Source organism: Girardinichthys multiradiatus, chromosome 8 (assembly GCF_021462225.1).
Source record: "Girardinichthys multiradiatus isolate DD_20200921_A chromosome 8, DD_fGirMul_XY1, whole genome shotgun sequence".
Taxonomy (NCBI): Eukaryota; Metazoa; Chordata; class Actinopteri; order Cyprinodontiformes; family Goodeidae; genus Girardinichthys; species Girardinichthys multiradiatus.
The window spans coordinates 40,783,311-40,809,586 of NC_061801.1; the positions used below are offsets into that span (position 1 = coordinate 40,783,311).

Genomic DNA, 26,276 nt, shown 5'->3' on the forward strand with positions numbered 1-26,276 from the left:
GATTTAAGAGACTTCAGAGAATGAGTAGGGTAGTTCTGGATGAGAGGGGCAACACTGGTTCTGACCAAGGTCTGCAGAACTCAATCTCTGAAGATACAGCATGTGGAAACTTGAAGCAGATGAGCTACAGCAGCAGAAGACCACAAGACGCTCCACTCCTGTCAGCTGAAAAAAGGAAACAGAATTTCCAGAACTGGACAGTGGTTGTAGTAGGGCCGGGAATCGCTTGGCGAATTGATTCAATCTGTGATTATAAACCAATTGATGACCTAACATTCACCCCCTCCCTACATTCCTACGGCACAATATATCGCTAATTTAAGGTTATCCAGTATCACTGTATGCTACATCCATTTAGCAAAGCACTGTCTGGACTGTAATATATGTTGGCTAATTATTTCAGTACCATCAAGTCAGACTCTGGGCTTGTTATACATTTGTTGACGCTTGATGCAGCAAAAACAAGTTTACAAGGTAAAGAGGGGGTCAGGTCATTTCACTAAACAGACGTCAGATGGAAGCAACTATTTCAATAAAACCTGGATAAACGACTCATTATCTGGGGTTTGTGTTTACTATGAACTCATAGTAGGAAGACAAACACGTTTTAACATATTTATTTATACAAGTTATATAATTATCACAATTTTCACCAATTTTATCGCATGTTTTCTTCTTGCAGCCCTAATTCCAACCCCTGATCCATGGACAACAGCGGTCGGAAAAGATATAAATATTGCCGTTATGGGCGATGATATTATATATATTTCTCTATCCTTTAGACACAGTGAAAAAACGACGATGGAGATATAAATATTTATTAATATTGGCCCAGTTTTACCTTCCGATATGATAAATGATATCGGCTGATACTTAATGCAGATATAGCCTGCATCCTTAGTTTAAATATTAGCCACCTATAGATTCCCCATTGCTAAGTTCAGTTGGTCCGAGTTCCCCGTCAAGATGGGGGTGTAGAGTTCGCTCCGTGAGACGGATCTGTTGTATTGTAGGTATGAATTAATGCAGGAAAATCTCCTGCAGACGATGCCATCAGATGATAAAACCCCATCCATTACTCAGCTGCGGTGAAGGAATTAGTGGCTACGCTGACAAAGCAGAAACTAGTCAGAACCAGTACCAATCAAACCCGTTGAAATTACAGCTGCTGCTAAATGAACCATATATGAACCTGATACATGTCTGCACTGTAAAAAATAAAACTATTTTCCAATTGACATCATCACTGAATCAAAGCTACAAACTTTCACACCAGGCTTTAGGAAAAACTTTTAAATGACATTTCTTTCTTTGCTAAACTGCCTTCTTCTCATTGTTTTTTGAATTATCAGAGTTATAATGATGGATTATATTTTTCTGCTCTTTAAGAAAAACCCTGTACCTTCAAAAAAACAAGCACTGGTGGTATCAAAAATGTTTTCATGCAATATTTTCCTTAGCGTCGGTATAGAGTTTTGAATTTTTGTATCATGTCAACCAAAGCAGCAAAATGTTTCAGACATTTTCATTTGGAAGAACCTCCAGGACTTTCACCTCAGAGTGCTCCCAGATGGGCTGGATAAGGTAGCTAAGAAAGGGAATGGTTACCTGCCGTTGGATAATTGTTAGATGGATGTCTAGCTGTCTGAACAAAGAGGTTTAATATGTTAGAAAATTAGCTTGTATAAAGGTTATTAATGGTAGAAATTGGGCTGGAAGCTTTTCGCTTTTTCAGATCAGGTAACGCAGAAGAATTTAAACTTTAATTTCTGGCGTTTGAGCAGCTCATGTCTCCTCATCCACACAGCTCTGCTTCCTCTCAGCCTTTAGTTCTAAGAACCATCAGCTGGAAAACAAGCATTAAGCATCGGTTCTGATTAATCCACATTATCCAGACACATTTCTTCCTTGAACAATGTCCCCACCTCTCTCTCTGAGCTTTAGCGTCTCAGCCAATAAAAACCTGCTGAGGGCATTAAGGGCAGTTAGAGTCTATCCACCCGGTCAGATATATTATTCATATGCAGAGTGCACTTGAATTATAATATCCTACCAAATTACACATGGAAGCAGTCCTCTGTGATACAGTGATGTCATTTATGATTGAATATATTGTGCAGTTCTACTAAGATGTTAAAAACCACAGACAATGGGGACATTTTCCCTGGAACAGCGAAGTTTCTTGAGGTGAAACCTGAGGAGAGGAAACTGTGGCGCTGATCACTAGATGGTCAAACTTTAGCTCCTGAGATTCAGTTCAAGGTTTAGCCTGAAGAATCAACAGGAAATGAGTCAGACAGCAGGTGACGATGAGGGCCCTGAGCGTGCAGATTTCCAGCTTTATAACCTGGTGAAGAAAGTCTGCTTGTTAAATGGAAAAATCTAAATCAATCCCAGGGATTTCCACAAAGGAATGTTTTAGGAGCTCCTGTTTCTTTAAATCTCTCTAAACACAATGAACTCTAACTTAGTTTTCACTTAGTCTAATGATGTTTATGTTCCTACAGGATTTAATGTCATTTCCATGGCTTCACTGAGGTTTTAGTGCTCCTGATAACACTTCCTGGGCCTCAACATTTCAATCTCAAGTTTCAGCAGCAGATAGCTGAACATAGATGTAAGATGGAAAGGATGCTTAACATAAAAATATGCCTTTAATGTCTTTGGTGTTACACAGCAGAGCAAACCCAAAATGACTCCAAGTTATCCCATAAAGAAAAAAGGAGGAAGTTCAATCTGCTGTCAGAAGATGAACACTTTGTCCAAATAATGACTTCCTGTTTCAGACCTCCGTGAAGCACATATTAAAACCAGGACTCCGTCACTTCTGTCTGCAACAAAGACACCGAGATTAAATGAAGTGTAATATCCAGCAGGCCATGTGTGGGCAGACAGTAACTAGAGGAAACGCACTGAGCATGTGCACAGAGGCTCCTCAGTATTCTGGCTGCAGCTGCAGCAGAGCGGCCAGCGTCTATCGATCAGACATTTAGCTGAATGTTCTCATCGAACAGCCGGCTGCTGCAGCAAGAGGCACGTGGAGAGACTGGGAAGCAGCCACGTTCACACTCACTGGGAGAAACACGAGTGGGGGTGAGAAGACGGGGAACCACTGATGGACGTTAAAACAGTACAGGAACATGTTGTGGGTCAGAATTATCGTAAAGCTGTAACAGTTGAAACCAGTACCGGCCCAGTTCCAGCTGCAGAGAAACCGAGCAGGAAACGTGATTTCTTCTTCATCTCAAAATCTTTACCAGAGATGGTAAAGATGAGCCCACCTCAGGAAAAGGGTCCGACTGCGGCCGCTCGACTCCTTTCAGTGTTGGTAATGTTGTATAATGTGTGTCTGACTGTCAGACGCTCCAGTTTCTGCCTGATGACACTACAGCTACACTGGTGATGCCACAAATCAAGCCCTCTGGAGGCCGTTCCAGACATAGCTGCTGATAACTCAGCACTCCTCAACATTATTTGGGAAGAAGGAGAAAAAATACTTTATTTTAAGAAATTAATTTTAATTTAAAATAACAGCCTTATTTTACCTCACAGCAGAGGTGGATGGCAACTACCTACATTTCCTTGAGTAACGTTTCGAAACACAATTTACCACAAGGAGTAGTTTTACTGCATCATATTTTTAACTAAAGTAATATTATTTTTGAAGTAATGTTACTCTTCAATACCATTTCTGGCTACTACCTCTTGTTACTTCACTAAATGAATACCAACCATGTTTTAACCAAACTTCACCAGAAACAGACTTAAAGTTTGTGTTACAGTGAGGTCACGTGAATATGAAGTAAACACTAGATATTGTCACTGGAAGTACTTTGCATTGTTCTAACATATATTTTTTACTCCAAGCACTGGCATCGAATGCTTCATGTTTTGAAAAAAACTTTTTGGGAAATGTCTTTTTCTTCCATTTTTAAGTAACTTTTATTTTTACTCCCAATTTTTACTTATAAATAAATATCAGAATTTGCACATAATGTTATTTCTGTCAGATTACATCACTTCCTGCTAATAAAATCAGATGTTCTATCGCTTCCAGTCGGGATCCCAACATCAGCCTTCAATAAGTTAGACAAGCTTATATCAAGATTCATGTGGCAAAATAAGAGTCTTCGAGTGAGACTTCAAACACGTATTCTTAGTAAGAATAGAGGTGGACTCGGCCTCCCTAACATAAAATATTATTGGTGGGCGGCACAACTGGCAGCAGTGGTAGCTTGGATCAATGATGATACTGAAACAGGATGGGTAAGTGTAGAGAAGAATTCATTGCCAAATATACCGCTACCCGTTCTGGTGTTTTTGAACAAGCAGTCTCAGAGAAAATTGGATATAAAAAATGTAAGGTTGAAACACACTTTAAATGCGTGGTCTACAGTCCAAAAGAAAATTAGAGGGACAGCTGCCCTCTCACGGGCTGTGCAGATTTCTAGAAACCCAGACTTCATCCCCTCAACAACAGATATCACCTTTAAGGGAAGGGCAGGAAGAAACCTAAAGATTATTGACCAGCTATTTGGTGACAACATTTTGCAGCCATTCTCAAACCTCCAAGACAGATTCTCTATACGCCGAAGTGATATGTTCCGATATTTTCAGATGAGACACTATATCACGAATCATAATGACTGGAATATATAAAACAATGTCTCAACAAATGTAGAGAGCTACTTTAATATAATTAAACTTCAGCTTCCCAATAAAAAGCATATTTCTCATATATATAGAAACCTGTTAAAAGATATACCAGACAGTACACTAGATATTAAGAATAAATGGGAGTTGGAGTTAAATATTATGACTGAGGATGAAGAATGGGAAACCATGTGCATTTGATGTCATAAGGGAATAAATAATAACCTATGGAAAGAGTTGATTGGAAGATGAAGACCAGGTTTTTAGGACACCTGTGGCGGTCTCCAGGTTTGTAGATAGTCCGGATCCGATGTTTTGCTGGAGAGAATTTGTTATGGTAGGTGATTATTCACACATATTCTGAGACTGCCCAAAGATACTTAATTTCTGGAAGGGAGTAAAGAATGAAATTGATAAAGTTCTGGAAACTGACTTGCAATTTACTCCAAGTCAGTTTCTTTTAGACCTAACACCTGAAGGCTTGTACACCAGAGACCAAAAGTATTTGTTACATATAGTCTTGATGACTTCTCGGAAATTGATAAGGATTAAATGGAGGAGCTCACAGCCACCTACGTTGGCAGAATGGAAACAGAAACTGAGGGAGGTGTATGAAATGGAGGCCCTAATGGCTCAACTACAACTAAGATCTGATCAGTTCAAGCAGAAATGCTTAACTATAACAAGAGATCTCTAAATGGAGGATTTTACAATGCCCTATAATGTCCTAAATGTCCATTTAACTATCTGTCTGTTTTTGTATTATGCATTGTCAAGCATATCTTTCATTCTTTTTTGTTGTGCTGTACTTTGATGTGGTCAGGGATTGTTGTGTACTGTTCCACACAAATTCAAATAAAAACACAATAAAAAATAAATAAAATCAGATGTTGTGATCAAACAGTTTCTCAGTACTCAAGATGCCTTTTTACCAAATATTTTCTTACTTGAGTAATGTCTGGGATGGCTACTTTTTACATCTATTTCAGTAAAAATATGTTGAAATAACTGTTCTCATACTCAAGTACAAGGACTACAGTTGTCAGTGAGCTCCAAGTGTTGGATTCTGCCAACTGTAGTTTTATTTGAATATCTGCTGATCGGAGATTAAATAAAAATAAATGGACTTCTTTGACATTTTAAACATTCCAGTCTGTAGTTATGTTCATATAAGAATGTGAAGCACTTGTTACAGGTTCAAGAATTTCATACATAGTCCAGTATTTCAGACCTCTCTGCACTTGGTGGTCTCAGTAGCAGACCCTGGATATCCATTTGTCAGAACATTGATTTAAAACAGCCATTTAATTGTCTGAAATCCAGCCAACAACTCCACAAGCTTCAACCAGACTATAGTTCAACGTTATCTGAATATTTAAACGGCTTTACTGTTGAAAATGTCAAGTATTATTAACTCAAGATGATTGAGAAGCACAGGCCCATTTAAATGAAGATAACCCCCTGAGAGACTGAAGGTTTGAACTCCACCACTGTTACCTGAGAGAGGATTATCAAGCATATAAGCCCAATAAAAGGCAACATCAGCCTCAATAAGATCAGCATCAGCACAGGAGAAGGTCAACCGTCAATCCAGATAATCGTGAGACTCCAAACGGCTTCAGAGAGCAGAAAATGACTGAGCTCAGAGAGAAGATTTGCTCTGCAGAGGGAGGACAAACACAGACAGACAATCAGCAGAGAGAGATAAATCAAAGTGAGACAACTACAGTCAGCAGGTGGTGTGATGGAGAGGAAACTAATGGTCAGCTTCCCTTCAGCTCACTGAGTGTTTGTGACCCCCTGGGTCAGATCTATAATGAACGATCCTCTTCTCCATCTTGGTGCTCTGCCCTCTGCGCTGCAGCTGACACACAATTTCTAACAAAGCCCCAAAAAAATAGTTCCAATGAGCTTGCTGGAACTCCAAACAACTCCAAACAATTACAGCTTTTATATTTAAAACCTCCAAGCACAGTAAAGTACAACTTTACAGTTTCATGTTCATGTTATCAGTAGCAAAATCTCCACTGATTATGACAGTAAATACATGCTTCAAGTCCTCCCAAAATGTATGTCAATAATTACCCTGCTATAGCTCAGGGGTGAACAGCTCCAGTTCTTAAGGGCCACTGAGCTTTCTAGATGCATTTCTGCCCCAATGCACCCAATTCAAATGGGTAAATTAAGCCTGCTGATGACACGTTTCAGTCCAATCAGGTGTGCAGAAGCAGGAAAACATTTAAAACATGCAGGACCTTGAACCTCACCTGTCAGCCAAACTCCAGTAGAATGACTCATTACTGGACAAACCCATATCATGGTGGCTATTTGTCACCAGCAGTGAAGCGTGTCATGAAAATGGTCACTAGGTCAGCTGAACCGTTCCGAGGCTGAGGGGGAAAAATACACACCGGCTGACAATGAAAGTATGATTGGCTGATCTGAACTTTTTCATTTAGTTTTAGCTGTGAAGGTAGTATAACAAGGATGGGGACACAAAGACTGGAGGCAAGGCAGGTTCACTTGTACAGCAGCATTCATGCACAAGACAAGGATATGTTAATGTGAAGTGTCGTCTCTGCAGTTCAGATATTGAACTGTTAGCAGTAAGTTTTTGTCCATATTATTTACCCAGAGAGTTTATCAGTTATTTTGGCAACAGTTTACATTCCACCATCAGCTGTTGCCAACACTGCATGTGCTGCCATCAGCTCAGTTGTTGAGAAGCAACAGACAAAACACCTTAATGTGTTTGTGGCCATATCTGGTGATTTCAAACATGCTTAACTCTCTGCAACACTTCCAACAGTTTGTCAACTGTTCTACCAGAGAAAACAAAACGCTTCATGAAAATGTCAAGGACTCACAAATCTCTAAAGCAAGACCTCCTCTGGGCAAATCAGATCACAATCTTGTTTTTCTCTGCTCAGATTTATCTCACAGATCCACATGGCAAAAAGACTCAGGCTATGGAACTCTTCTAAGTTCCTGGTGCAACCAGCTGTGCTGCACTGTTTATTCTAGTTTGTTAAAAAACAGAACAATGTAAAGCTGTATTGCAGCATCAATGTGTGGAATACTGCAGAAACAAAGTTCTACTTGGCTGTAATATTTGGTAGATATGTTGCAGGGACCAGAAGTAAAACTTCTTTAAGGAGCCTGCATGCAGTGATAAATATTACAATTGATAAAGTAAATACTGAATCAGATCCCAACTTCTACCGACATTACAAACACCTTTTTAGGTCAGAGTTCTTCTGGGACCAAAACAACTTTCACATGTCTTGGAGTTTGTCTATGACCCAACTGCCAACAAAACCACCCAGGAAGAATACCAGTTAAGTACTAATTTAGAACTAGTTAAGTCAAGTCAAGTTTATTTATTTAGCACTTTTCAGCAACAAGGCACTCAAATCGCTTTACATGAGGAAAAACATTACAATGATACAGAAAATCAAACACAGAAAAACAAATGAAATGACATTAATAATCCTTGGGAGTTTACTGGTAAGACCTTGTTCTGATCCAATCTTTCTAATAGTAGTAATTAGCTCATTAAGTCCTCTGTGGTAAGAATTCATCCTGTACTAGAAGAAATCACACATTTAGGTAAAGTAAGATGGGAGAAAAAAAATCATATTTCAGACTCTATTCTGAGTAGAATAGAGCCTGAAATAGTATAAAAAACCTCAGCAGGGGTAAGCAACACACACATAAGTAAACATTCAGCAAGGGTACGGTGGAATCTGGAGGGTGTGAATATATAAGTCTGAGTGTGTTTGCAAGAATTAGACTGTCAACACTGATAGAAGCACCATTGTCCTTGAGAAGAGAGGTGGACGTTTTATCAATCGGCCGCATAGTCCTATCAGCACACAGCTGGTAGGGGAGTGCTGGGGAAGAGCGACGTGTTTATATAACATCCAGGAGATATTTTGTCTATAGCCAGTTAGCAGAAGTTGCCAAGGCCACATTGGGGCACCAGATTTAGAAAAACAATATATGTTGTGGTTCAGGCAGTTGTGAATTTCCAACTACCTTAAGAGTTTTACTGGTATGTCTCAATTGTGAATCCAAATAGCCAAATTTCTGGTACTTTCTGCAGATCTGGAGTGTACAACTTCTCCAAGATTATATCCTTTAACCTCCGAGTCCAACCGCTGCCAGGCTGCCATTCTGTTGAAGAATCGTGTCCAGCTTGCGATTCTGCTGTCTTAACATTTCAGTCTGAATGTTGATCGCTCTACAGACTCCATCTAACATCGCAGGCAGCTTTGGAACGCTTTGAACAGCCGCCCACGTTTTGCAAATCACTCGATAAGCCAGGCAACCACCAACTCCAAAAAGCAGAAATCCTGTTATCAAAAGTCCAAATATGTACACATCTTCTACGTCCGCGACCGACATCGTAGTCAGGAACACAATCTTCCACTGCTGCCAAGAATCCATTGTGTATCTAGAGAAGAACGTCCCATATGGACAAGAGGGTCTCCTTTATCCTGTCTTCCCGTAGGAAAAAAATCAATTACGTTGAGAGTCCAGCTGACCAAATCCATAATTCAAAAGTTTGGAGGATATGCAAAGCGAGGCTCTGAGAAAAACACAAACCAAACGCAGAAGCAGGGATCAGCAGGAAGGGAGGGAGAGAAAACGTGTGTGTTTTCCACCGAGAGCAACAGAGAAATGCAAAACCAGTCAGAACTAATTCAGACTAGATTGAGCCATCTGTGCAGAATGAACACTGATCAACTGTCATACAAACTGATGTGGACCTGCCCATGGTCCAACATGATGCACCACAGAAGAACCTGAAGTTATGACATCCTGACTTTGTTCAAGGGCTTGTGACCAAAGAAGAGGAGACAATTCATCTTAAAATGTTTCAGTGAGTCTGTAGATAGGCTGAATTTTGATTCAACCTACAAAAGCAAGACTTCACACAAATTAACCAGCAAAAATTGATATGCTCTGTTTTGGGTCTTAGAATAAAGTTCCAGGTGAATCCCAGCAGAAATCAGTTAAACAAGAAGGGACAATCTGATGGAGAGCTCCTGCTTCATTACCATTGGCTTGACACCATGTTCACCAGTATTTCCCTACAGGGCTGACAAATCATCCTCGTCTCCGTTACGTCTGTCTACTCTGCACCAGAAAGGCTGCTTCTCACTAATGTTTGGTTTTCAGTGGTAATTTAGTCAAAGTCAAGCCAACTGCAGCTAGATGGTTGCTTTGCAGACAGATGTCTTATTACATCCCTGCATCATCCTCACAAATTAAAAGACTGAATGTGTAAGAAAATGGCTGAAAGCTTTTAATTTGCTAATAAAGAAAACTTCCAGTAAAGCCATGCAGAAGGCAATTAAAACTGAGCATTTATATAGGAAGCACAACACAAAGTTAAGTATTCAGAGAGAGTAAGATGGGAGCCATCTTTGATGGCAACATTGCTACAACTTCAGCCTTGTTAGCTCGCTGCAGTTCATGACAGTACTTAGAAAATATTTTTGTCTTCTCGCTCACTTTACTTCTTGACAGGAGCCCCAAAGGAGTTCTTCTCTGCTAAAGTAACCAGACAGTCATGCTAAATGGCAACTTGATGGCGATTTAAGGGACAGACTTATGAGAAAAATGGTAATGCTTTAATGTAGCATGAGATCTCTTCACAACCCCAAACATTAAAAAAATTTAAGGAATGAAACCATTTAAGGAGAAAAATTTCAAGTTCAAAAACTTTCACACAAATATGAGGGAAAAATATGCATTTTCTAGACACTTTCAGCTCAAGACATTTCTAGATGCATTCCTGCCCCTACACCCCTGAATCCAGTGGATGAATTACCTCTTCAACAGGTTCAGCAGAGGTCGGGTAATAAGCCACTGTTTGGGTTGAGTTGGGTTGGAACAGGGCTGCATCTAAAAGTTGCAGACAGCTGCCCTAGAGGACTGGGACTGAAAACCTCTAACAGCTGCAGACATCTTTAAACACATGGAAGATGATAAAGTCTAAATATTCAACACATTGCTGGTTTACCACACTAAACACAGACATAGATGAAAGAACCACGCAGGCAGCAGGAAGAAAGAGCAATCAAAGCCATGAGATGAACATGCAGACTATGGAACAGGGGATGAAATAAAGATCTGATCATTAAAAGATAACAAACCTCAAAGCTGACTGGGCAATCAGGAGATGAGAGGCAGGTGTGAACAATCAGGAAACACCAGCAGTGAGGAGGTCAAACTGAACAACAAGGACCAAGAAGGAACTCTGCGGAAATAAACACAGAAGGTATGAAGGGTAAACGGACAGACACCTCAACCAGAGATCAGAGAGAACACGGTTCCTTCCTGGTAACAGAGAGAAGATGCTTGAATGAAGATGACACCTCAGAAATAAGAAGATAGCTGCTGTCTGCACACAGCTAACTCTGCTGTAACAGTCTGTGGTGGTTTGAACTGTGTGCGTTTTCCAGGATCTCCTGACCAAATGGAAGAAGAATGTTCTGCAGATCTGTTCTCAGACCTTTACAGATTAAATCCCTCCTATCAAAGTGTGAGTCAATGGTTCTTTACCCTACTCCTCAGGACCCACTATTCTACATCTTTTAGGTGTTTCCCTGCTGCCAAACCCCAGAGCCAAATGAATGGGTGATTACCAGGTTTCTGTCTGGTAATCACTTGATTGAAGAAGAGAGTGGCTTCTCTTAAAGATAAAATTTACTACTAGATGCAGCATCAAACAAAACCAAGACTAAACGTACAGAAAAATGTGCAACGATCACAGAGCAGAGACCACAACATGGCCTGGTGCGGTCCTCAGGGTTGGGCTTGATGCGTGTATTTTGTCCACAAGCTCTACAGATGTTTCAAGCATGTCCCACCTCTGATGAGGAAAAACAAGCGTGGAGTTAACCAGAAATCTCTGCATAAAGGGAAAAACTGAATAAAACTCATCTGTACACAGATCTATATCTATTCCAACCAGGCAACTTCCAAACGCAGGGAGCAGGAGATGTTTGTTTTATAATTTATTTTTTTTTTACCGTGTCTTGTCCGGCAGAAAAGCGCTCAGAATTGTTGTCTGAGTGTCAGATTTACTTTCACAAGTGGAGCATTACGGCTAACGCTTTAAAGCTCTACTTGATATTTATACAAAGAAACTTTATTAGAAATTGCTTTGGGATTATGTCAATTGTTATGAACACGGAGACATAAACGAAAAGGAAAAAAACGAAGCACGAAACAGAGAAAGGTGGGGCAAAAAGGAAAAAGAAAGAGAAGGTGTCACGGTGGGGTTTTGGGTTGGACCAAAGCGCAGACAAGAGCTTGGGAAGCGCATTTAAAAGCAGTCTCTCAGCTTTATTCAAAAGGGTAAAAAAAATGTAACAAAACACTGCAGGTACTGAACAGGGTCGAGATCCAAACACTTACATCACAGACACTGGGAGATTCAAGGCAGGGACGAGGGTAGAGGGTCAAGTTGTAACGCAAGGAACCCACAAAACATAATGAAACAAACCAACTAATATGCAGAGAGAGAACAAAGGCAGGTAATCAAAGGAACTAAGGACAGGTGAGGCAAGGAGGCAGGAAGGCAGAGGGAACAGGTGAACCTAATACAAGTAATTAACAAGACACCGAGCAGACCTAAAACAAAACTATAATAAGCAAAGATAAATAAAACATAAAAATCAAGAATAAACATGAACTAAAGGAAACTGAGAATCTTGAGGGAACACAACAACCTAAGGCCTAAACACTTAACAAAATAGGAACCAAAAGGGAACCCTGACTAAAAAGTGAACAAACCTAAACAAACACTGACTGAACCAAAACTGAGGATGAAGAAGAGGAAACGAGGACTAGAATAAAAGTAAACAATAACTAAAGCTAATCTATTAAAGGAGGAAATAGAGAACAAAGATAAACTAGAGGAACAAGGCTAAAGGGGACCGGAGAACCAATAATAATAACAATAATAATAATGAAACCATTCTAAGAACAGGAAAGCAACGCCAAGGGAACAAAGGGTGAGAGGAGAACACACTGGGAGGCAGAAGAAAACTAGAAACAAAACACGAATACAAAACCATAAACAAGAAACCTCTAGTAAACAGTAAACAAAACAAAACACAAAGTCCAAAATGTCACATCCTGACAGAACGAGAATAGAATGGAGGCAAGAAAGAAGGATGAAGAGAATACAATATAACACCCTGCTTGCTTCTACACCTGCAGAAATGTTTGCATTACCAGCCTTTTTACCGAAAGGTGCACGGTAATTATGAATGCAAGATGTATTTAGTGGTAAATGCGGCTCAATATAGAACATTTGTGTATCTGGTAACACCTGAATCTAAACACCTGTGGGTCTGAGTGTAAACGCGCTTGTGAATACAAGGTTTCTCCATAAAAATATGCAGTAGCAAGTGTGAGGAGCCACAGACACAACCCCCTGGACCCGAGACAGATAAGGAGGAAATCCAAGCCACAGACATCCAAAGGCCCTCCCAGAGCACAAGAACCCCAGGAGAACCACCGCCGGGACTACCGTAACCCCCCCAGAGAAGAGCAGGGGAGAATCCCAGGGGAACCATCCAGCAGCCAAAGTGCAGAAGCCTCAGGGAGCTGCAGCGACGAGCCCACAGGCTCCGCCGGGAGCTGTTTACGGCCGAGCAGATGGACCCAGAGACCCGAGACCCCGTGACATATCACTCCCCAAGCAGAGGCCCAACCGAGTCCAGGGGTCCAGGCTCTGGCAAGCAGCCACCAGGAGTGAGCCAGCACACACCAAAGCACCCAGCCCCAGATACCGAAAACCACAAGTACACCGGTGGGCAGAGATACCGACCACCGGTGGGTAGTGTGGCGGGGAGGGAATAGGCCCCACATTCGATGGGGGCCTAAACTGATCCAGGAGAGGGAGCAGCCCAAGATCCAACCTGACACAAAAAACAGGCACACACAATCACACATTCCCACCCTCATGCGTACACATTAAAAACACTCACACCCACGCACCCAACGTAAGGACAAACAACAATGGACGTCGTACACTCACTCACAGTCCCCATACATACTCTATACTCCCAGGTCCAGGTGCCGATACCCCATAGGGACAACCAGCCCCCGGACCCAGGAGGTGGTCCCCTTCCCTCCGGGGGGTGGAGACAGGCAGACCGCCCCAGCAGCTGAACCTGGTCTGGGCTAGCCCGGGCTCGTGCCTGAACCTGAGCAACCCCGGCCCAGACCCCGACCCCCTGTCCTGACCCTAGTCCCCAACCACCCTCATGTACAAAAGGAGGGGCCTACATGGTCCAAACAAGCCCGCCAACGAGAGTCGCCACAGAATAAAATAGTCCAACCCCCAATGAGTTCCGATTCCAACCCCATGAGCACTCCACCCCCAATGAAGCCGACATGAATCTCCCCACTGTGCCCCCCCCAGCCAGGACACAGATATCGAACACATGTCCCTGAACCCAAATGCCATTAATCACCACCCCCCACAGCACATGTGCACACTCCCACAGGAGAGCTTCATCCCTGAAAGGCAGACGAATCAACACCCACACAGTGCAAGCTCCACACACAGCCCCGCACAGGGCAGACACAGTCGAGCACCGAGCTCACAACGGAGCCCCCGACCCCCCACCAAGATGGGACAAACTCACCCAGCAAGAGGTCCCCAGCCAGCAGCAAGCACTCGAGGCTGGTGTCCCCCACACTGCCCCCACAACCACACGGACACACCACAGCACTGCCACTGAAACGTTAGCCCAGGTAGAAACATTATCCAGCTCAGCTCTACCATCGCCGCTCAGCCGATCCAGATGCCGGTGACCCCACATCCAAGACAACACCCAAGACCCGAACCTCAACCCCAGCCCAGATCCTGACCAGAAGGCCCGCTCCCTCTTCCGGCCTCTGACCCCAGAAGTTTGTTTTAATATTAAACATCAACGTAGCAGGAGGTCGGTTGCTTCACAACAGGAAATTATTTATTATTGATCGCTTTGGATTCAGCTTGTAAACTAGAACCACTGAAGTTCGGATCTTTTCCTGTTGGTACACAAACCCCATAAAAATCCAACGATAGAGCTGAGATAATAGCTCGGTGACATGTTTCCATCCCTTCATTATCAATGTCATTTAGAGTTTCCGATGAGTTGTTTGAACTGTTCTTTCTTCAGGATGGAGGGATTATAAAACATGCAGCTCTAATCATTTTAGGAAGCACGAATTTATTTATTTGATCACATTTTTACATACAGGTTTAAATATTAAAGCCACACCCCTAGTAAAACCTGGTTAAATGTGTTTTTAGCTGCTTTTTTTTCTTTGGTCAGTACCTCCTCAGTTCATGGTGGCCATGGTGTTCCTGAACATTCACGCCAATTCTCTTTCATCTGAAGGTTTGAGTGGTCCTTCTGACTTCAAGTTCTGACATATCTTGCTGTTCTGGACAATAGTTTAATCTGCTGATCTTGGGATCTGTAGATGTTTTAGCGATGTCTTCAAAAAAATAAACCCAACTTAGGAAAATCTAAAAGTTTTTTCTTCATCTAAATTTATTGAGTTTCTTGAACTTTTCATTATTCAGAGTATTGCTCAGTCCAATAAATGCTTTCAAACAAATTATTTTTATGTTAGAAAAAGAAGAGCTGCACTCCATCATGGTAACAGGTGAGACCATGATCTTAATAAAACCTTCACCCAGATCCTGAAATGAACGGGAAGCCAGTGCAGAGCGGTCAGCACTGGTGTGATGTGTTCGTAGCGTTTAAGCAGCATTTTGTGCAGCTTGCAGCCTCTGAATAAACAATTTATCAATGAAATCATCAAGGCGCGATGGACAACTTGACTTTCCTCTCAGTTCAGCAGGGGTGTATGTATATATCTGAGCTTATACGTTTATAATCAACCATGTTTGGACCAGAGAAACCTTCTGAAACAAAATGACTGCAGCTGTGAGTCGTTCGATATTTCCACCCTGGAAAAAGAGCAGCTCCAATGAGTGGATGGAAACTTCTGACCTTATCTGTGCATCTACCACTGTGTAGATCACTGCTGTTACAACAGCCTGAACTGATCTTCTCTGACTCGTCTCCTCTGTCTCTGCGCTCACCACTAATTTTCTGACAGCAGCAGAGTTCATTATTTCCTCCTGCAGCTGCGCAGCGAGGCTTCGACTTTTCTTCATCTTCAGTTTAAGAGGCTGATGCTCAGCGGTAAGCAGAGGTGGTGGGGTGCGTTTGCTTGAACAAGTGCTTTCTAATCTCCTCTGATCTGGGCTCATTTGCAGATCAATGAGGATTAGACTTTTTACATGCGCGCAGATTAGCTCTCGCAGCCATAGCTTTTACAGTTGGAAACGAGGCGCTGCTAGGTGGTGATATATCCTGCCCTGGAACATATGTGGGATCGTAAAGCGTGGAGAATCGACCTTCAGCGTGTCTCTGCAGTCATTACAGTGATGGCAGAATGATGTCTCACTAATATGAGGTTTTAATGGATGGCCTGAGGCAGAGGGTAGAGAGAGCAGAGAGATGAATGACAGAGAAAGAGAGAGAGGACAGCTGGAAAGAAGCTAAATGAAAAAACCAGAAATAACTTCAAGGAGACAGAACAGATTCCTTCATCAATAATATCCAGGCCGATCGCAGTTTCTTACTCTATTTAGGGTTGGTGTTCCTTTAGAAGGAGGCAGTCAGCTGGTGTAATTATGTCTTTACAGGGTCATTTCTTTGGTTCTGATTGGGTCCAAATAAGCAGTTAACTGAATTCTCCCGGCAATAAGATGATCAATAAATCTGACAAGCAGGTAGAACACAATGATACAGATCCCTCTGCTCCTCAGAGAAGCAGGTGTGAGGAGGGAGCTCCAGCACCCCCTGGTGGTGGGTAATGAGGTGGAGGGGAAGTTGAACAGTCCTGATATGGTTTAAGGTTCAAGGCTGAAGGCAGCGACTCTCAAACTGTTCGGATTAACTGGAGAAATGCATCCCAACATGCCTTTCATTAATAAATACTTAATAACTGATATTAATAAATATCTATTAATAAATATTACGGTATCTGGTGCTTTTTGTGACACTTTAATCTTTCCAACCAAATTAATTTTAATATCAGACAAGATAACCTGAAGAAACACCAGAGGCCGTTTTTAAATGATGATTTCATTTATTAAGGGGAAATTATCGGACCTCCTTCAGAATCTTCTAGAGAGCAGATTTAAACCAAATTGTCTGGGTTCTGCGGAAGCAAGTCAGCCCCGGATGTAGCTTTGTATGTAGCTTTGGGACTCTAGGAGACTTGAGACCTTCCAGCAGGCGGACATCCATAAACATGCCCCCAGAGCTACAATGAGATGGTTTAGATCAGGGGTGTCCAATGCTGCCATGCTGGACAAAATGGTCAACTTGAAACCAATTGTGGGCAAAAAAAGGTTTTCTTCATTAAAAACATAAATAAATGCAGTTACAGTGCCTTGTGAAAGTACTCGGCCCCCTTGAACTTTTCAACCTCTTGCCACATTTCAGGCTTCAAACATAAAGATATAAAATTAAATTTTTTTGTGAAGAATCAACAACAAGTGGGACACAATCATAAAGTAGAATGAAATTTATTGGATGTGTCAAACTTTTTTAACAAATAAAAAACTGAAAAGTGGGGCGTGTAATATTATTCAGCCCCTTTACTTTCAGTGCAGCAAACTCTCTCCAGAAGTTCAGTGAGGATCTCTGAATGATCCAATGTTGTCCCAAATGACTGATGATGATAAATAGAATCCACCTGTGTGTCATCAAGTCTCCGTATAAATGCACCTGCTCTGTGATGGTCTCAGGGTTCTGTTCAAAGCGCAGAGAGCATCAAGAAGACCAAGGAACACACCAGGCAGGTCCGACATACTGTTGTGGAGAAGTTTAAAGCTGGATTTGGATACAAAAAGATTTCCCAAGCTTTAAACATCCCAAGGAGCACTGTGCAAGCAATCATAATGAAATGGAAGGAGTATCAGACCACTGCAAATCTACCAAGACCCGGCCGTCCCTCTAAACTTTCATCTCGAACAAGGAGAAGACTGATCAGAGATGCAGCCAAGAGGCCCATGATCACTCTGGATGAACTGCAGAGATCTACAGCTGAGGTGGGAGAGTCTGTCCATAGGACAACAATCAGTCGTACACTGCACAAATCTGGCCTTTATGGAAGAGTGGCAAGAAGAAAACCATTTCTCAAAGATATCCATAAAAAGTCTTGTTTAAAGTTTGCCACAAGCCACCTGGGAGACACACCAAACATGTGGAAGAAGGTGCTCTGGTCAGATGAAACCAAAATCAAACTGTTTGGCCACAATGCAAAACGATATGTTTGGTGTAAAAGCAACACAGCTCATCACCCTGAACACACCATCCCCACTGTTAAACATGGTGGTGGCAGCATCATGGTTTGGGCCTGCTTTTCATCAGCAGGGACAGGGAAGATGGTCAAAATTGATGGGAAGATGGATGGAACCAAATACAGGACCATTCTGGAAGAAAACCTGTTGGAGTCTGCAAGAGACCTGAGACTGGGACAGAGATTTATCTTCCAACAAGACAATGATCCAAAACATAAAGCCAAATCTACAATGGAATGGTTCACAAATAAACGTATCCAGGTGTTGGAATGGCCTAGTCAAAGTCCAGACCTGAATCCAATCGAGAATCTGTGGAAAGAGCTTAAGACTGCTGTTCATGAACGTTCTCCATCCAACCTCACTGAACTCCAGCTGTTTTGCAAGGAAGAATGAGCAAGAATTTCAGTCTCTCGATGTGAAAACTGATAGAAACAAACTCCAAGAGACTTGCAGCTGTAATTGCAGCAAAGGGTGGCGCTACAAAGTATTAACGCAAGGGGGCCGAATAATATTACACGCCCCACTTTTCAGTTTTTTATTTGTTAAACAAGTTTGACACATCCAATAAATTTTATTCCACTTCATGATTGTGTCCCACTTGTTGTTGATTCTTCACAAAAAATGTGAATTTTATATCTTTATGTTTGAAGCCTGAAATGTGGCAAGAGTACTTTTGCAAGGCAGTGTAATGTTTTTATTTTACCTGCTCAACAATAAAATAAACAAGGTTCTGTAAATCATTGTAGATCCAAAGCATGCTAACCCTGACCCAGATGCCAGGATGCCTTATTAAGAGAAAGGCATCCTCTGGGTTCTGGATTTGAACCCATCCTGGTCCTCAGGGCCCACTGGTTTGCAGCATTTAGAATGTTTGCGTTCATTATTTACTTCGGAATCAAAATGACAGCAAAACAAGGAAAAAATTATTTATAGTTTTTGTTCCATTTTAAGAAGACTTTAATTTTAATTTAAAAAGTGTCCAATTGCATCGGCTGCTTTCACTGGCGGGAATCATACTGAGGCCTGCAAACGGCCAGGGGGCCACACTTTGGACCCCCCTGGTTTGGATCAGATTATGTGAATGCATTAGAATGGTCTAGTCAAAGTCCAGACCTAAATCCAACTGATCTGTTCCCAGATGTTCTCCATCCAGTCTGACCAAGCATTAGCTGCTTTACTAAGAACAATGAACAAAGGTTTGAGTAGATGTTCAAAGCTGGTGAAGACAAACCCCAAAAGACCTGCAGCTGGGCCTGCAGAGACTTGGTGGTTCTACAAGGGTCTGGCTCATGTGGGGTAGACTGAATACAAACACTTTTCAGACTGCATTTGTAAAAATTTTAAAAACCACAAATCATCACCTTTAACTTCACGATTATGAACCACTGTGTTAAAATCCCAATAAAATACATTCATGGTTGAAATGTGACAAAATGTGGAAAGGATCAAGCAGTTTGAGTAATTTTTGAAAGTATCTGGTCTGTAAACGTAACCAGAATAATTAACCAGATCAATGAGAAGAATCTCTGAAACTTTCCTTTAATCATGTTAAAGTATGGAGGCACTGGGGTCATTTCTCTTCAGAGGAGGTTTAACGACGGCATGAATGCAGTAGCAGGGCCACATTAAAGGGCTGGGTGCAGCAAGGCTCCTGTGGAATAATTAACACCCACATTGTGACAAACAGCATTAAGTATTAAAGCAGGCAGTGAGGGGGAGTTTGCTCTTCATGGAGCCATTTTTAGGACACATGAATGTTAATGTTAATATAACACGTTGCTATGAAATGTTAAGAGCGCCAACCCGGTGTCAGAGTAGATTAGTTTATTGCTGGACTCAAACACTGATGCTGTTATTGTGAGTATCTGAGCTGCTGCTGCAGCGCTCAGCAGCTCCAAAACATTAAGATAAAGAAATACATTTTATGAAAACAAAAGTTGTTTCCAGTCAGATAAGAATTAATGGAAAACAGCAGCAGCAGCGTCACACTGTGTCCCCACCGGGCTCACAGTCAGATAACTAATGTAGCCATTGAATTTCAATGAGTCCCCTCTGAGGAGAAACACCCTGAATAAGTCACTGACAGCTCCAATCCATTTAACTGCACACAGCTGCCTCCCACCAATCACATACGAAGTGTCCTTTTATTCCCACCTTGTTACACGCAAACATTTCTCTGCAATGACGCCATTGTGCAGGAGCAAAGGAAATAATACTTTTATGTTCTCTGAAGCCTTCAGTAGGCACCATGGAGAAGCACAAACTGAAGACAGTCCCATTGAGCAACAGAGAACATCTACTTTAGGTTCTGAATGTTTCTGGTTAAACCGAGGCAGAACTCACAGCAGGTCCATTTATCTGATGAACTTCATTCCTCTACAACAGAAACAGCTGAAAACGTGTCAACAGACAGCCTGACACTAGAAACCAGGCAACACTATACCAGCTCCGTCCATCCATCAGGTTCTTTCATTTACGACCCACCAATTGGAAAGCAGTGTTTATAAATCCAGTTTTACTTTTAAGACCACCTTAGATCAGAGCAGCGTCCTCATTACTGATGAAAGAATAAGACACCAAGATGCTTGAACGCCTTCCACCTTTTACTGGTGGAGATTGATGGATTCAGACTGAGAGGAGATGACAGACCTACTAACTGCTTTGCACCCAGCTGTGGTGCTCTTCATGTTGCTGAAGATGCCAATGGAACCACAACATCTTTAAAAAGTACAGATGAACACTGAAATTCCCAAACCAGACACCCTCATCTCCATGACTACATCTTGAGATCCTGTCCAAAAAAGCACAAAGAGGATTAGAGACAGGAGACAACCCTGGAGGAGTCCAACCTGCACAAGGAACCAGCTATGCAGACACAGCTGCTGGGTTGGAGATTCTGAACCCCAGCACCCCATGGTCCTGCAGCGCCCCCTGCTAAATATCCGTGACAGGACAGACTTTTATAAATGTTGCACACAGCGTGGAAAGAGGAAAACAAGTAACCCCCAAACAGTAGAAATCCTTAGACTATTTAGGGTTCTCCAGGCCCCATCTGTACTGACCCAGATAACACGTAGAACATTGATCTTCACCACATTTAGACCTCAGCAGACATCTTAAAGTAGGCAACTTTTTACGTTTCACTTTATACCCACGATTATTCCCACTTAGTTGAACGACATATCATCTTCATTGTGTCTGTTCCAGAAACATCTGCTCTGGGTGAAGCCACAGAGTTGCCCTACAAACCAGAGATCATAAATGACTAGGGGATGCATCTTTGTCTCTAGCAGAGACATCTTCTCCCCACCAAGGACAATATCCCCAAGCATGCATCAATACTCTGCAATAAATCACGGTGCGCTCACTGATATTCTGCAGGTTGTTTCTTTATATCTTCTTCCATCGTAATGAAGCGTTGCTAATAAAGTGATTGTGAGTCTGATTTACTGCATTGATTTATTCACAAACCTGCCTCCAAGGAGTCTCTTCAGTTGTTACACCAGCTTCTCCACGCACCATATCTCCTCCCTCTCTCTGAAGATGAATGTGTGTAGGGGAATGCAAGCTTGTATTGCCATCAGATGTGTGCTTCATATGTAATCGTGCTGTCGTCACTATCTTTCACGTCTCTGGAGACGAGGCTGCTTCAGTTTTCCCCACATGAAGAATCTAGAGATGAACTCTGTTCTGCTCAAAGAGCAGGAAATGGAGATGACATGGAGAGATGTGATGATACATTCAGAGGTCTCTGAACGCCAGGACAAGAGTCCGATCCATTTACTGCTAATTATCTCTGACTGAATTCAGTGAACATCTGGACTAAGCGTCTCTGTCAGAACTGACATCATTTATATCTGGGAGCAGCAGCTGGGCTTTAAGTCTGAAACATCTCAAGATGTTTCGTCCCTGGGATGAGGATCAGCTCCTCCAAGTCCGAGGCCATGGATCTCGACCGGAAAATGGTGGCTTGTCCTCTTCAGGTTGGAGGGGAGTTCCTGCCTCAAGTGGAGGAGTTTAAGTATCTTGGGGTTCATGAGTGAGGGAAGAATGGAGCGGGAGTCGGATCGGTGCGGCTGCCACAGTAATGGAGGCACTGTGCCGGTCCATTGTGGTGAAGAGAGAGCTGAGCCGAAAAGCAAAGCTCTCAATTTACCGGTCAGTCTACGTTCCTACCCTCACCTATGGTCATGAACTTTGGGTCATGACCGAAAGAACGAGATCACGGATACAAGCGACTAAAATGAGCTTCCTCCGTAGGGTGGCCGGGCTCTCCCTTAGAGATAGGGTGAGGAGCTCGGCCATCCGGGAGGGGCTCGGAGTAGAGCTGCTGCTCCTCCACATCGAGAGGAGCCAGTTGAGGTGGCTCGGGCATCTATACCGGATGCCTCCTGGACGCCTTCCTCGGGAGGTGTTCCAGGCACGTCCCACCGGGAGGAGGCCCAGGACACGCTGGAGGGACTACAGGTCCTTCTCAAAACATTAGCATATTGTGATAAAGTTCATTATTTTCCATAATGTCATGATGAAAATTTAACATTCATATATTTTAGATTCATTGCACACTAACTGAAATATTTCAGGTCTTTTATTGTCTTAATACGGATGATTTTGGCATACAGCTCATGAAAACCCAAAATTCCTATCTCACAAAATTAGCATATCATTAAAAGGGTCTCTAAACGAGCTATGAACCTAATCATCTGAATCAACGAGTTAACTCTAAACACCTGCAAAAGATTCCTGAGGCCTTTAAAACTCTCAGCCTGGTTCATCACTCCAAACCCCAATCATGGGTAAGACTGCCGACCTGACTGCTGTCCAGAAGGCCACTATTGACACCCTCAAGCAAGAGGGTAAGACACAGAAAGAAATTTCTGAACGAATAGGCTGTTCCCAGAGTGCTGTATCAAGGCACCTCAGTGGGAAGTCTGTGGGAAGGAAAAAGTGTGGCAGAAAACGCTGCACAACGAGAAGAGATGACCGGACCCTGAGGAAGATTGTGGAGAAGGGCCGATTCCAGACCTTGGGGGACCTGCGGAAGCAGTGGACTGAGTCTGGAGTAGAAACATCCAGAGCCACCGTGCACAGGCGTGTGCAGGAAATGGGCTACAGGTGCCGCATTCCCCAGGTCAAGCCACTTTTGAACCAGAAACAGCGGCAGAAGCGCCTGACCTGGGCTACAGAGAAGCAGCACTGGACTGTTGCTCAGTGGTCCAAAGTACTTTTTTCGGATGAAAGCAAATTCTGCATGTCATTCGGAAATCAAGGTGCCAGAGTCTGGAGGAAGACTGGGGAGAAGGAAATGCCAAAATGCCAGAAGTCCGGTGTCAAGTACCCACAGTCAGTGATGGTCCGGGGTGCCGTGTCAGCTGCTGGTGTTGGTCCACTGTGTTTTATCAAGGGCAGGGTCAATGCAGCTAGCTATCAGGAGATTTTGGAGCACTTCATGCTTCCATCTGCTGAAAAGCTTTATGGAGATGAAGATTTCATTTTTCAGCACGACCTGGCACCTGCTCACAGTGCCAAAACCACTGGTAAATGGTTTACTGACCATGGTATCACTGTGCTCAATTGGCCTGCCAACTCTCCTGACCTGAACCCCATAGAGAATCTGTGGGATATTGTGAAGAGAACGTTGAGAGACTCAAGACCCAACACTCTGGATGAGCTAAAGGCCGCTATCGAAGCATCCTGGGCCTCCATAAGACCTCAGCAGTGCCACAGGCTGATTGCCTCCATGCCACGCCGCATTGAAGCAGTCATTTCTGCAAAAGGATTCCCGACCAAGTATTGAGTGCATAACTGTACATGATTATTTGAAGGTTGATGTTTTTTGTATTAAAAACACTTTTCTTTAATTGGTCGGATGAAATATGCTAATTTTGTGAGATAGGAATTTTGGGTTTTCATGAGCTGTATGCCAAAATCATCCGTATTAAGACAATAAAAGACCTGAAATATTTCAGTTAGTGTGCAATGAATCTAAAATATATGAATGTTAAATTTTCATCATTACATTATAGAAAATAATGAACTTTATCACAATATGCTAATTTTTTGAGAAGGACCTGTATGTCTCTCGGCTGGCCTGGGAACGCCTTGGGCTCCCCCTGGAGGAGCTGGAGGAGGTGCCTGAAGAGAGGGACGTCTGGGCGTCTCTGCTGAGTCTGCTGCCCCCGCGACCCGGTCCCGGATAAAGCGGAAGACGACGAGTACGAATACGAGTACGAGTACCACAGCCCATACACAAGCGTGATGGACACCACTCAGACATTCTTCCTGGCTCTGATTGGTTGGTTCTGACCGGGAGTGGTGTATTTCTGCAAATGGCAGTAGGACCACTGGGAGAAGCCAGAGGAGTCTAATCTTTTCATAGATTATCTGTCTCATATGCTACTGTCGGGACATAGTGAAATTTTTAACAAATATGTGAAAAATACATTTTAACAGAAGTTACCTACTGTAGCTTTACAACGTGCTTTTAGTGAGAAGAGCATGCTAAAACCTTCAGTAGATATACATCATAAGGTGAAATATTTTTCCTGACAGACCATGATTTAAATTTGGTGACAGGAACGATCTAACCTGGTCCTGTTTGAAGCTCCATATCTCAGTCACACTTTGCAGCAGAAACATCAAAGTTCAAACAGCCCACAGAAAGTTGGACTTTATCCTGAATAAATGATCATTTTAACACCTTTTAAAGTTTTTACACATCTACAGTTTAAATTTTAAGATTTTTTTTATTTCATTTTTGGATGTTCAGTCCATGCTGTGATAAGGTCAAACACTGCAGATTCTGATCCGGTGAAATGTCCACAACCTTTTGGATTTAACCTCCTTTCACGGCCACAATTTAATCTCCACATTTCCGTCTCCTTCCAGCCACTGTGTCTTTCCTATCCCATCAGAGTCAGGAGTGCAGTGGGACAGGCCCATTATATTTCGAATATGAGTTTATTCTTTCCAACCTGGACCTGACGGATCTCTTTAACCTGTCAGATCTTCAGAAAACGTCCACCAGAAAGTTCGGACACTCACAGTTCCAGATTTGGTTTGATTCAACTTAAGGATTTTGAGCAAATGATGTGTTTAGGGCTTAAATTATTGTCTGTGTTTCTGTTGGCCATCCCATAAGACGGGTGGAATCGCCATGGCAACCAGTGACAGGACATTCTGACGTTTCTCTGCAGGTTCTTCTTTATCCATCACAGAAATGTAAATTTGGTTAATAGGGAGAAAGTTTAGTGGAACGTCTGTTTCTAAACGCTGTTTCAAAGTGTCTTGGAGGTAAAAGAATAAATCATGGATGCATCTGAAGAGTTTTTGTTTAGATTTTTACACCCAGGGTCCAACCAATCAGATGTTAAGGAAGCCCATGCAGATTCTGGTACTTTTACACAGGTAAACAACAACTTCACATCCTGACTGTGGCTTAAAGGAGAAAATCCTTTTACTGAGCAGATGAGTCCGAATTAATGAAGCTCTAAGTGGAGATTTCAATATCTTCAGCATATTCAAACACACCTCCCCCTTTGAGCCAATCAGAATAGAAGCAGCTCAGTGCCCTATAGATTCCTGTCTAAAGAGTCAACATGCGTTACCCCCAGCCTGTTAATTGGTCCGAACACTAAACGCAATCCTTGGAGGTTTGTTAGTGTTCTCATACTTCTCCCTCAGTAAACACAACATGGCAGAGCGTCCTCAGGAACACAGGAGCCAAGAGGAAACCGTGATTAAGGCTTTTCCAAAGGATGAGAAATAAGACAGCTAGACTGTTAGGAAGCTGATCTTTTCAAAGCTCATCAGCTTATTACCTCGTCTGCTCAATACGGAGAAGATATTTGGCATTTACTGCATGGACTCTCCTCCACAGCCACTAATCAGACAGTGATTCTAACGAGCAATTCATCTTCCTACAGAAACACAAACAAATTCCTCCTTGGTTTCATAACTGTGGTGGCAGCACTTAATCTAACAGTCACCTTTTTACTTCTCTTCCATTTAATTCAAGTCAAGGAGCTATTTATATTTTCGTATCTCGAAAGAATTCACCCTGATTATCTAAAAAGTCTCTGATTGTCTTCTGTATATAGAAGGTATGGAAGAATAAAATCTGCAGCACAATCGAAGGAAAAACAACCGTGTTTACAACCATTTAGGATGTGTTATTTGTTCTGCAACTTCCTGGCTCTCCACCCACCCATCCATCCATCCA

General features: G+C 42.4%; 1 protein-coding gene across 1 annotated transcript in view; it reads right to left on the minus strand.

Moving 5' to 3' along the window:
* Positions 1-26,276, minus strand: part of dcc (DCC netrin 1 receptor) — a 354,845-nt gene that overhangs the window by 315,412 nt on the left and 13,157 nt on the right. The window contains exon 4 of the mRNA XM_047372294.1: positions 10,818-10,921. The gene's annotated coding sequence lies outside the window, so the exon portion shown is untranslated. The remainder of the gene's footprint in view (positions 1-10,817; positions 10,922-26,276) is intronic.